Raw genomic sequence first — 12,088 nt, forward strand, 5'->3', positions numbered from 1 at the left:
GCCCCCCCGACTGTCTCCCGTCAGTACAGCCCCCCCCCCCCCCCCCCCGCTGACTGTCTCCCGTCAGTACAGCCCCCCCGACTGTCTCCCGTCAGTACAGCCCCCCCGACTGTCTCCCGTCAGTACAGCCCCCCCGACTGTCTCCCGTCAGTACAGGCCCCCCCCCCCCGCTGACTGTCTCCCGTCAGTACAGCCCCCCCGACTGTCTCCCGTCAGTACAGGCCCCCCCCCCCCCCCCCCGACTGTCTCCCGTCAGTACAGCCCCCCCGACTGTCTCCCGTCAGTACAGGCCCCCCCCCCCCCCCCGACTGTCTCCCGTCAGTACAGGCCCCCCCCCCCCGCTGACTGTCTCCCGTCAGTACAGCCCCCCCGACTGTCTCCCGTCAGTACAGCCCCCCGACTGTCTCCCGTCAGTACAGGCCCCCCCCCCCCCCCGACTGTCTCCCGTCAGTACAGGCCCCCCCCCCCGCTGACTGTCTCCCGTCAGTACAGCCCCCCCGACTGTCTCCCGTCAGTACAGCCCCCCCGACTGTCTCCCGTCAGTACAGCCCCCCCCCCCCCCCCCCCGCTGACTGTCTCCCGTCAGTACAGCCCCCCCGACTGTCTCCCGTCAGTACAGCCCCCCCGACTGTCTCCCGTCAGTACAGCCCCCCCCCCCCCCCCGCTGACTGTCTCCCGTCAGTACAGCCCCCCCGACTGTCTCCCGTCAGTACAGCCCCCCCCCCCCCCCCGCTGACTGTCTCCCGTCAGTACAGCCCCCCCGACTGTCTCCCGTCAGTACAGCCCCCCCGACTGTCTCCCGTCAGTACAGCCCCCCCGACTGTCTCCCGTCAGTACAGCCCCCCCGACTGTCTCCCGTCAGTACAGCCCCCCCGACTGTCTCCCGTCAGTACAGCCCCCCGACTGTCTCCCGTCAGTACAGGCCCCCCCCCCCCCCCCCCCGACTGTCTCCCGTCAGTACAGGCCCCCCCCCCCCCCGCTGACTGTCTCCCGTCAGTACAGCCCCCCCCCCCCCCCCCCCGACTGTCTCCCGCGTAGGCCTGTACCAGTAAACTTTCAAACTTCTTGGCCTCGGTGATGTGGATCCAGCCGTCCTTCTCCACCACCTTTATGTGCTTTACTTCATCATTGAATCTGCCCAGAAAGAGAGAGGCCATGAACCTGGAGCCCACAACTACCACCCCCATCATCAGGTGTCCCCGATATAACTTTTACATAGGACTCGCACTTGATGCTGATGGCGAATCGCTCGGCCTCGGCTGGTCGCTCGCGGATGAGGTACGTGCCGCTCAGATGGGACTTCAGGAGGTTATCCGCTTGTGGACGCTCCACGTTCCCCGCAAACCTGGAAGAGATGACGAGACGTGAGGCACGAGGCGCCGTCCGTCAGGAAGCAGGAGCGGCCGAGGTCAGCACCTACCAGGGGTGTCTGCTGTAATCCGAGCGGTTCACCGGCTGCTGCAAAACACACGTGAGGTCAGTGGATGATGGTGGTTCTACTCCCTAGTAGGTGCAATCCCAGAATTACGCAGGTGCCCCCCACCCCCTCCCGGGGTCTCCTCTCTTTTAACCCCTGGGGCCACTCACCACAGGACAGGGCTTCACGGAGGAGCTGGGGAAATAGCCGGACTTCCTGGTGAGTAGTAACCGCCCCTGCGGACACGAGAAGAGTGCGGTTAGCGGCACCGCGCCCGTCACCCGCACCCTGGTAAGATGGGGTCACACTCACCTCCCACCACTGGGAATCGGGGTCCCCTCGCAGCAGCTCCATCACTTCTCCCGTCTGGAAGGTCAGCACCGGTTTCCCGGGAGGCGCCGGGTTCCCGTGGTAATTCTGGACGGCCAACATCTTGGGCCCTGGAGTCCGTGAACACAAAGAACACATGGTCACAGCCAGAGCTGCAATGGACTCCCGAGCCGTGACCGGAACAGCTCTGCTGCATGTGTGTCCATTGCCCAGATCTCTGCTGCTGTCAGTGAATAGTGTCAGTCATTCTCCCATCCAGATGCTGAGGGTTTGCTACATTGTATTCTGCTGCTACACTGTAACAAACCCCAAGAGCATCAGGTCTGAAGAGGGATTCATTCACTGACATGAAACAACGCAAATCTGCTGATAAATACGTAAGACAAATCTATAAAAGTGCGGAGAAAAGCGGCAAAATGAGAGAAACAACCGACGGCGATCCTCACCTGAGACATTGATGACCGAATCCTGCAAGAGAAGAATACGTGTTATCGGCCGGCGTCTTGTGCCCAACTACAACCCCCATCATCCCCCGGAAAGCAGTACAGTGGTAATGTGTTACCGTGACAACCCATCATTACAGCAGGCATTCTGCCTCATTGTAACCTTATTCTTTCTGCAGGTCACATGACTGGGGCCACACATGAGGGGGTGTCGGGGGTCTTACCATTTCATCAGGGCCTAAAACCAAAGAAGAAAAACCGCCATGAATACTGAGCAGCGACGGCGAGAGAGTGCGGAGGACGCAGCGAGACTCACCGATCCTGCAGGGGGCGATCTTCTCCAGGCACTCCTTATGGACCCCGATGCCGCACTTGGTGCAGTAATATCCCTGGTAGAAGGTTCCCCTGGAGGAAGAGAACGAGCGTCCGATTCAGCACAACACCTGAGGGGCACGCCCCCTGCCTGAGGGGCCGCCCCCTGCCTGAGGGGCCGCCCACCACCTGAGGGCCACGCCCCCTGCCTGAGAGCCTGCCCCCACCCGAGGGCCACGCCCCCCTCACCTCAGGAACATCCTGCAGGCTTTACAGCTGGTGGTCCTGTCAAACGTGAACATCTGGAAGTTGTGGTGATTCGCCGTCGCTTTGTCCGGTTTGATGTTAGAGCTGAGAATACAGGACGTGGAGATCAGCGGCGGCAGCCATATTATCAGCCGCTACACCAGTCACTCGTCGCGCTGGCGGTCCCCGCTAAACCAGTCACCCGTCGCGCTGGCGGTCCCCGCTACACCAGTCACCCGTCGCGCTGGCGGTCCCCGCTACACCAGTCACTCGTCGCGCTGGCGGTCCCCGCTACACCAGTCACTCGTCGCGCTGGCGGTCCCCGCTACACCAGTCACTCGTCACGCTGGCGGTCCCCGCTACACCAGTCACTCGTCGCGCTGGCGGTCCCCGCTACACCAGTCACTCGTCGCGCTGGCGGTCCCCGCTACACCAGTCACTCGTCGCGCTGGGGGTCGCCGCTACACCAGTCACTCGTCACGCTGGCGGTCCCCACTACACCAGTCACTCGTCACGCTGGCGGTCCCCGCTACACCAGTCACTCGTCGCGCTGGCGGTCCCCGCTACACCAGTCACTCGTCGCGCTGGCGGTCCCCGCTTCACCAGTCACTCGTCGCGCTGGCGGTCCCCACTACACCAGTCACTCGTCACGCTGGCGGTCCCCGCTACACCAGTCACTCGTCGCGCTGGCGGTCCCCGCTACACCAGTCACTCGTCGCGCTGGCGGTCCCCGCTACACCAGTCACTCGTCGCGCTGGCGGTCCCCGCTACACCAGTCACTCGTCACGCTGGCGGTCCCCGCTACACCAGTCACTCGTCGCGCTGGCAGTCCCCGCTACACCAGTCACTCGTCACGCTGGCGGTCCCCGCTACACCAGTCACTCGTCACGCTGGCGGTCCCCGCTACACCAGTCACTCGTCACGCTGGCGGTCCCCGCTACACCAGTCACTCGTCACGCTGGCGGTCCCCGCTACACCAGTCACTCGTCGCGCTGGCGGTCCCCGCTACACCAGTCACTCGTCGCGCTGGCGGTCCCCGCTACACCAGTCACTCGTCACGCTGGCGGTCCCCGCTACACCAGTCACTCGTCACGCTGGCGGTCCCCGCTACACCAGTCACTCGTCGCGCTGGCAGTCCCCGCTACACCAGTCACTCGTCACGCTGGCGGTCCCCGCTACACCAGTCACTCGTCGCGCTGGCAGTCGCCGCTTCCATTTGCCGATCTCCTGGCACATACATCGCCATTTCGAACTGCTCCATCCATTTGCGCTTCATGTCCTCCGTCTTGCAGAAGAACTGGAATCCCTGCTTCCCCTGGAGGTGAATTAAGTAGAATCCGTACGACCACTGCGGAGAGAGCGGAGGTGAGGGTCGGGGCGCCGCCATGTTGTCACACGCGCAGCGGACGTTATGGGGAGGGGGTCTTACCATTTTGCCGTGTGACTGCCGCAGCGTAAAGAAACCAGAAAGAAGGAGCGTAAAGTGCGAGAAACCATGGAAACGAAGCATCACTCCCGGCAACCAGAACCCAACAACTAATCCCAGGGGTTCCGAGGTTACTGCCCTGTAAAATGCGGCTTCCGATGTAACCAATGAGGGTGCGGCGTCTGCGGACCGCCAACCCGGTCACAGAACCGCGGCGATCACCGGAGACTTAGCAAAAGAGATGGAGGCGACCGCGGCGCAATCATCTCCCGTCATCTGCATGGGAAGCGCCATTTACACGGCAGCTGCAGACTCCCCGCAATCCCTCCCCCCCGCTGTACCCGGCCTCTACCCCTCCCGCTGTACCCGGCCTCTACCCCTCCCGCTCCCCCGGCCTCTACCCCTCCCGCTCCCCCCCGGCTGTACCCGGCCTCTACCCCTCCCGCTCCCCCCGGCTGTACCCCGGCCTCTACCCCTCCCGCTCCCCCCGGCTGTACCCGGCCTCTACCCCTCCCGCTCCCCCCGGCTGTACCCGGCCTCTACCCCTCCCGCTCCCCCTCCCCCGGCCTCTACCCTCCCGCTCCCCCCGCCTCTACCCCTCCCCGCTCCCCCCCTGCTTACCGGCCTCTAACCCCTCCCGCTCCCCCCGGCTGTACCCGGCCTCTACCCCTCCCTCTCCCACCGGCCTCTACCCCGCCCCCCCCCCCCCCCGGCTGTACCCGGCCTCTACCCCTCCCGCGCCCCCCCGTCTGTACCCTGCCTCTACCCCTCCCGCTCCCCCCGGCTGTACCCGGCCTCTACCCCTCCCGCTCCCCCCGGCTGTACCCGGCCTCTACCCTCCCGCTCCAACCCGGGCTGTACCCGGCTCTACCCCTCCCGCTCCCCCCGGCTGTACCCGGCCTCTACCCCTCCCGCTCCCCCCGGCTGTACCCGGCCTCTACCCCTCCCGCTCCCCCGGCTGTACCCGGCCTCTACCCCTCCCGCTCCCCCGGCCTCTACCCTCCCGCTCCCCCCGGCTGTACCCGGCCTCTACCCCTCCCGCTTCCCCCGGCTGTACCCGGCCTCTACCCCTCCCGCTCCCCCGGCTGTACCCGGCCTCTATACCTCCCGCTCCCCGGCTGTACCCGGCCTCTATACCTCCCCTCCCCCGGCTGTACCCGGCCTCTATACCTCCCGCTCCCCCGGCTGTACCCGGCCTCTACCCCTCCCGCGGCTGTACCCGGCCTCTATACCTCCCCTCCCCCCACCTTCTTGATGTCCTTGTTGTAGGTGGGGTCGTCGGACATCTTGTGGTACAGCAGTTCTATCATCTCCTTCAGCTCGTAGTTGTCTCCTTTCCTCTTACAGACGATGACGACTTTATCAAACAGGAAGAGGTATCTGCGGGGAGAGCGGCGGTGACATCATCACCAGGGGGAGGGGCCAGGACCCCCATCACCTCAGCAGGCCGGTCCCCGCTCACCTGTCCTGTTTCGCCTGATTTACTATCGATCGGACCTTTAATTCGCCGTCGATCTTTGGTCGCCCAAATTCTTCCAGATTCACCTGCTGTAAGAGAGAGACAACAGCTGAGGCTCATTCAGACGACCGCGAAACACGGATACCGGCCGCGTGACCTCCGGAGCGGACCCCCGTACTGGCCAATAAGGCCCATTATAGGGGCAAAACATGGCGGCTGTGACCCCATGACAACACTTCCTGCGCCTGCCGGATGGAAACACTGATGTGGACCACGGCCCTATGACAACACTTCCTGCGCCTGTCGGATGGAAACACTGATGTGGACCACGGCCCTATGACAACACTTCCGGTGCCTGCTGGATGGAAACACTGATGTGGACCACGGCCCTATGACAACACTTCCTGCGCCTGCTGGATGGAAACACTGATGTGGACCACGGCCCTATGACAACACTTCCTGCGCCGGTGCCTGCCGGATGGAAACACTGATGTGGACCACGGCCCTATGACAACACTTCCTGCGCCGGTGCCTGCCGGATGGAAACACTGATGTGGACCACGGCCCTATGACAACACTTCCTGCGCCGGTGCCTGCCGGATGGAAACACTGATGTGGACCACGGCCCTATGACAACACTTCCTGCGCCGGTGCCTGCCGGATGGAAACACTGATGTGGACCACGGCCCTATGACAACACTGGCAATGAGAGGAATCAGAACAGGAAGTGCTGTCAGGAGCACAGCCGAGCGCGGGAGGAAAATGACCCCCGTTACATAATATTATTACAGGACACTTATAAACCAGAGCTGCAGCCACAAATCTGTTCCATCATATCTTATACTCCAGTCACATCCAGAGCTGCAGCCACAATTCTGTTCCGTCATATCTTATACTCCAGTCACATGCAGAGCTGCAGCCACAAATCTGTTACGTCATATCTTATACTCCAGTCACATCCAGAGCTGCAGCCAAAAATATGTTACATCATATCTTATACTCCAGTCACATCCAGAGCTGCAGCCACAAATCTGCAGGGTTCCTATAAGTCCATAGGACATCCTTCCTGCTGACACAGCGTCCAAGGAGCATGCTCTACTATGGATGCGACTGCAGCTCTGGATGTAATTAGACTAGAAATGTATGTAACAGCAGAATAGTGAGTGCAGCTCTGGATGTGACTGGAGTAGAACACAGTGTAACAATAGTGAGTGCAGCTCTGGATGTGACTGGAGTAGAACACTGTGTAACAGAATAGTGAGTGCAGCTCTGGGTGTGACTGGAGTAGAACACAGTGTAACAGAATAGTGAGTGCAGCTCTGGATGTGACTGGAGTAGAACACAGTGTAACAATATTGAGTGCAGCTCTGGGTGTGACTGGAGTAGAACACTGTAACAGAATAGTGAGTGCAGCTCTGGGTGTGACTGGAGTAGAACACAGTGTAACAATAGTGAGTGCAGCTCTGGGTGTGACTGGAGTAGAACACAGTGTAACAATATTGAGTGCAGCTCTGGGTGTGACTGGAGTAGAACACTGTAACAGAATAGTGAGTGCAGCTCTGGGTGTGACTGGAGTAGAACACAGTGTAACAATAGTGAGTGCAGCTCTGGGTGTGACTGGAGTAGAACACAGTGTAACAATAGTGAGTGCAGCTCTGGATGTGACTGGAGTAGAACACTGTGTAACAGAATAGTGAGTGCAGCTCTGGGTGTGACTGGAGTAGAACACAGTGTAACAGAATAGTGAGTGCAGCTCTGGGTGTGACTGGAGTAGAACACAGTGTAACAGAATAGTGAGTGCAGCTCTGGGTGTGACTGGAGTAGAACACAGTGTAACAGAATAGTGAGTGCAGCTCTGGATGTGACTGGAGTAGAACACTGTAACAGAATAGTGAGTGCAGCTCTGGGTGTGACTGGAGTAGAACACAGTGTAACAGAATAGTGAGTGCAGCTCTGGGTGTGACTGGGGTAGAAGACACGATGTCACTGAGGGTCAGGGTTTGTGATGCAGCAGAGCCGGCCCCGCGCCCGCCCCGGTGTAGGGGCCACACTCACCAGGTTCTCGATGGAGTTCTGGAAGTCGCTGATCTTCTTCAGGGTCTCCTTGTCTCTCTTCACTTCATTAATGTACATGGCCAGATCCTGAAAGAGAAAAGCCGTCAGCGCCGGGGGTCAGCGCAGTGGATGATGGGAGTTCTTGTTGGATGGATCCAGCTGTGCAGGAATGTGCTGAGTGCAGCCGCCCCCGCAGACGCCGCCGCTGCTCCCGTTATTGGGGTCACCTCAGGGGCCGCAGAAGCTTACAATCACTGTCAGGATCTCTGCTTACTGCCAGTGAATGAGGCATACAGCTGCACAGCTCGTCAGTGGAGCGCTGCACCGACCCCGACCATCTCACTGACCTGCCCCCCCCCCCCCGGTGATGACTGACGGCCGCTCTCTGCGCTGCCCTCAGTGACAGGATCCCTTTAAGGATCATCACGAGTCCTGCCACCAATCTACACGGACAACAAGGTCCACGAGGAAAACCTGCAGAGGATGCAGTCTGCTCATCAGACGCCGCGAGCTCCGCGCCAGAACCCCGGAACCGGCAGCGAGGAGAGCGAGTGAAGCCCATCACAAAGCCGGGACCGTAACTACGACCGCAAGGAAACCGCACGTACGAGCACCAAATCGTCGGGATCTGACAGGGAACAGGACAGCTCCACATACTGCATGGTAGCCATGCTGGTTACTGCAGCGCTGCTCCCGGCCATTCCACAGTGTACAGAGAACAGCTGATGGGTGGGGTGCAGGAAGTCGGACCCCCATCATCCATGAGAAGGTCTCAGAAAACCCCTTTTAGGAGACTGGGCAGCAGGTGGAGGGGGGCTTATTGCAGCACGGACACTTACCTGCATCGCCTCCAGCGCTTCCTTCAGGATAAATCGCTCCGGACAGTCCGCCGTGTGGCTCAGCAACTCCTGTGTAGACAACGTTACAATAAAACCTGCTCCAACTGCACAGACGACTATTCCCTGGTTAGTTCCAAACTACAAGTCCCAGCATGCCCACCTAACAGGGGCTCAAAAACGTCACTCTGATCCACACAGTTCTGGCGGAAGCGCCAACGTCCCCGCTGCCGAGACCAGAGAGAAAATCACTGGGGACAGGAGCACCCATGTTGTTGATACACCCGCCATCCTCCCCCGCCGTGCTGCAGATACACCCGCCGTGCTGCAGATACACCCGCCAACCTCCCCCGCCGTGCTGCAGATACACCCGCCAACCTCCCCCGCCGTGCTGCAGATACACCCGCCATCCTCCCCCGCCGTGCTGCAGATACACCCGCCGTGCTGCAGATACACCCGCCAACCTCCCCCGCCATGCTGCAGATACACCCGCCAACCTCCCCCGCCGTGCTGCAGATACACCCGCCAAACTCCCCCCGCCCTGCTGCATATTCAGCCGCCCACCTCCCCCCGCCGTGCTGCAGATACACCCGCCAACCTCCCCCCGCCGTGCTGCAGATACACCCGCCAAGCTGCAGATACACCCGCCAACCTCCCCCCACCGTGCTGCAGATACACCCGCCAACCTCCCCCCGCCGTGCTGCAGATACACCCGCCAACCTCCCCCCGCCGTGCTGCAGATACACCCGCCAACCTCCCCCCGCCGTGCTGCAGATACACCCGCCAACCTCCCCCCGCCGTGCTGCAGATACACCCGCCAACCTCCCCCCGCCGTGCTGCAGATACACCCGCCAACCCCCCCGCCGTGCTGCAGATACACCCGCCATCCTCCCCCCGCCGTGCTGCAGATACCCCCGCCGTGCTGCAGATACCCCCGCCGTGCTGCAGATACACCAGCCATCCTCCCCCCGCCGTGCTGCAGATACAACCGCCATCCTCCCCCGCCGTGCTGCAGATACACCCGCCAACCTCCCCCGCCGTGCTGCAGATACACCCGCCAACCTCCCCCGCAGTGCTGCAGATACACCCGCCAACCCCCCCGCCGTGCTGCAGATACACCCGCCATCCTCCCCCCGCCGTGCTGCAGATACACCCGCCATCCTCCCCCCGCCGTGCTGCAGATACACCCGTCATCCTCCCCTCGCCGTGCTGCAGATACACCCGCCATCCTCCCCCGCCGTGCTGCAGATACACCCGCCAAGCTGCAGATACACCCGCCAATCTCCCCCGCCGTGCTGCAGATACACCCGCCATCCTCCCCCCGCCGTGCTGCAGATACACCCGCCATCCTCCCCCGCGGTGCTGCAGATACACCCGCCAACCCCCCCCGCCGTGCTGCAGATACACCCGCCATCCTCCCCCCGCCGTGCTGCAGATACCCCCGCCGTGCTGCAGATACCCCCGCCGTGCTGCAGATACACCAGCCATCCTCCCCCCGCCGTGCTGCAGATACAACCGCCATCCTCCCCCGCCGTGCTGCAGATACACCCGCCAACCTCCCCCGCCGTGCTGCAGATACACCCGCCAACCTCCCCCGCAGTGCTGCAGATACACCCGCCAACCCCCCCGCCGTGCTGCAGATACACCCGCCATCCTCCCCCCGCCGTGCTGCAGATACACCCGCCATCCTCCCCCCGCCGTGCTGCAGATACACCCGTCATCCTCCCCTCGCCGTGCTGCAGATACACCCGCCAACCTCCCCCCGCCGTGCTGCAGATACACCCGCCAAGCTGCAGATACACCCGCCAATCTCCCCCGCCGTGCTGCAGATACACCCGCCATCCTCCCCCCGCCGTGCTGCAGATACACCCGCCATCCTCCCCCGTGGTGCTGCAGATACACCCGCCAACCTCCCCCGCCGTGCTGCAGATACACCCGCCAACCTCCCCCGCCGTGCTGCAGATACACCCGCCATCCTCCCCCCGCCGTGCTGCAGATACACCCGCCATCCTCCCCCCGCCGTGCTGCAGATACACCCGCCATCCTCCCCCCGCCGTGCTGCAGATACACCCGCCAACCCCCCCGCCGTGCTGCAGATACACCCGCCATCCTCCCCCCGCCGTGCTGCAGATACACCCGCCATCCTCCCCCCGCCGTGCTGCAGATACACCCGCCATCCTCCCCCGCCGTGCTGCAGATACACCCGCCATCCTGAAAATGTCACAATGTAAAGGGGGAGGGGCTTGCGGCTGTACCTTTAGCAGCAGGTGATACTTCAGGACCCTCTGCATGGGAATCACCATCAGATCCTGCAGCTTGAACTTCCCGTCCTGAACCTTCATGGAACATTCCTGGAAGAGAAGAGCAGAAGGATGGACCCCAGAGATCCATGGACTCTAGGACTACAACTCTCAGTGGAGCCTGCACCAACCTCAATCTTTAATCGGACTTCATCCCGGGTGGCGATCAACTGGTCGAGCGTCTTCTGAGAATATTCAATATGGCTGCAGTACTCGCCATAAATCAGCAGCCTGCGGGAGACACGGGGTTAATTCTTAAATCACACAAGATCCGGGATAAGAGTAGTAGTACTGTCCACCGCCCGTACATGCAGGATAAGAGTAGTAGTACTGTGCACCGCCCATACGTACAGGATAAGAGTAGTAGTACTGTGCACCGCCCGTACATGCAGGATAAGAGTAGTAGTACTGTGCACCGCCCATACGTACAGGATAAGAGTAGTAGTACTGTGCACCGCCCGTACATCCAGGATAAGAGTAGTAGTACTGTGCACCGCCCGTACGTACAGGATAAGAGTAGTAGTACTGTGCACCGCCCATACGTACAGGATAAGAGTAGTAGTACTGTGCACCGCCCGTACGTACAGGATAAGAGTAGTAGTACTGGGCACCGCCCGTACATCCAGGATGAGTAGTAGTACTGTGCACCGCCCGTACATCCAGGATAAGAGTAGTAGTACTGTGCACCGCCCATACGTACAGGATAAGAGTAGTAGTACTGTGCACCGCCTGCACATCCAGGATAAGAGTAGTAGTAGTACTGTGCACCGCCCATACGTACAGGATAAGAGTAGTAGTACTGTGCACCGCCCATACGTACAGGATAAGAGTAGTAGTACTGTGCACCGCCCGTACATCCGGGATAAGAGTAGTAGTACTACTGTGCACCGCCCATACGTACAGGATAAGAGTAGTAGTACTGTGCACCGCCCATACGTACAGGATAAGAGTAGTAGTACTGTGCACCGCCCATACGTACAGGATAAGAGTAGTAGTACTGTGCACCGCCTATACGTACAGGATAAGAGTAGTAGTACTGTGCACCGCCCGTACATCCGGGATAAGAGTAGTAGTACTGTGCACCGCCCATACGTACAGGATAAGAGTAGTAGTACTATGCACCGCCCGTACATCCGGGATAAGAGTAGTAGTACTACTGTGCACCGCCCATACGTACAGGATAAGAGTAGTAGTACTGTGCACCGCCCGTACATCCGGGATAAGAGTAGTAGTACTGTGCACCGCCCGTACATCAAGGATAAGA

At 60.9% G+C, this 12,088-nt stretch overlaps 1 pseudogene; it reads right to left on the reverse strand.

The window, feature by feature from the left end:
• The window catches only part of LOC122923817, a 34,270-nt pseudogene that overhangs the window by 7,325 nt on the left and 14,857 nt on the right, over positions 1 to 12,088 (reverse strand).

Source organism: Bufo gargarizans, unplaced genomic scaffold, assembly GCF_014858855.1.
Source record: "Bufo gargarizans isolate SCDJY-AF-19 unplaced genomic scaffold, ASM1485885v1 original_scaffold_1961_pilon, whole genome shotgun sequence".
NCBI lineage: Eukaryota > Metazoa > Chordata > Amphibia > Anura > Bufonidae > Bufo > Bufo gargarizans.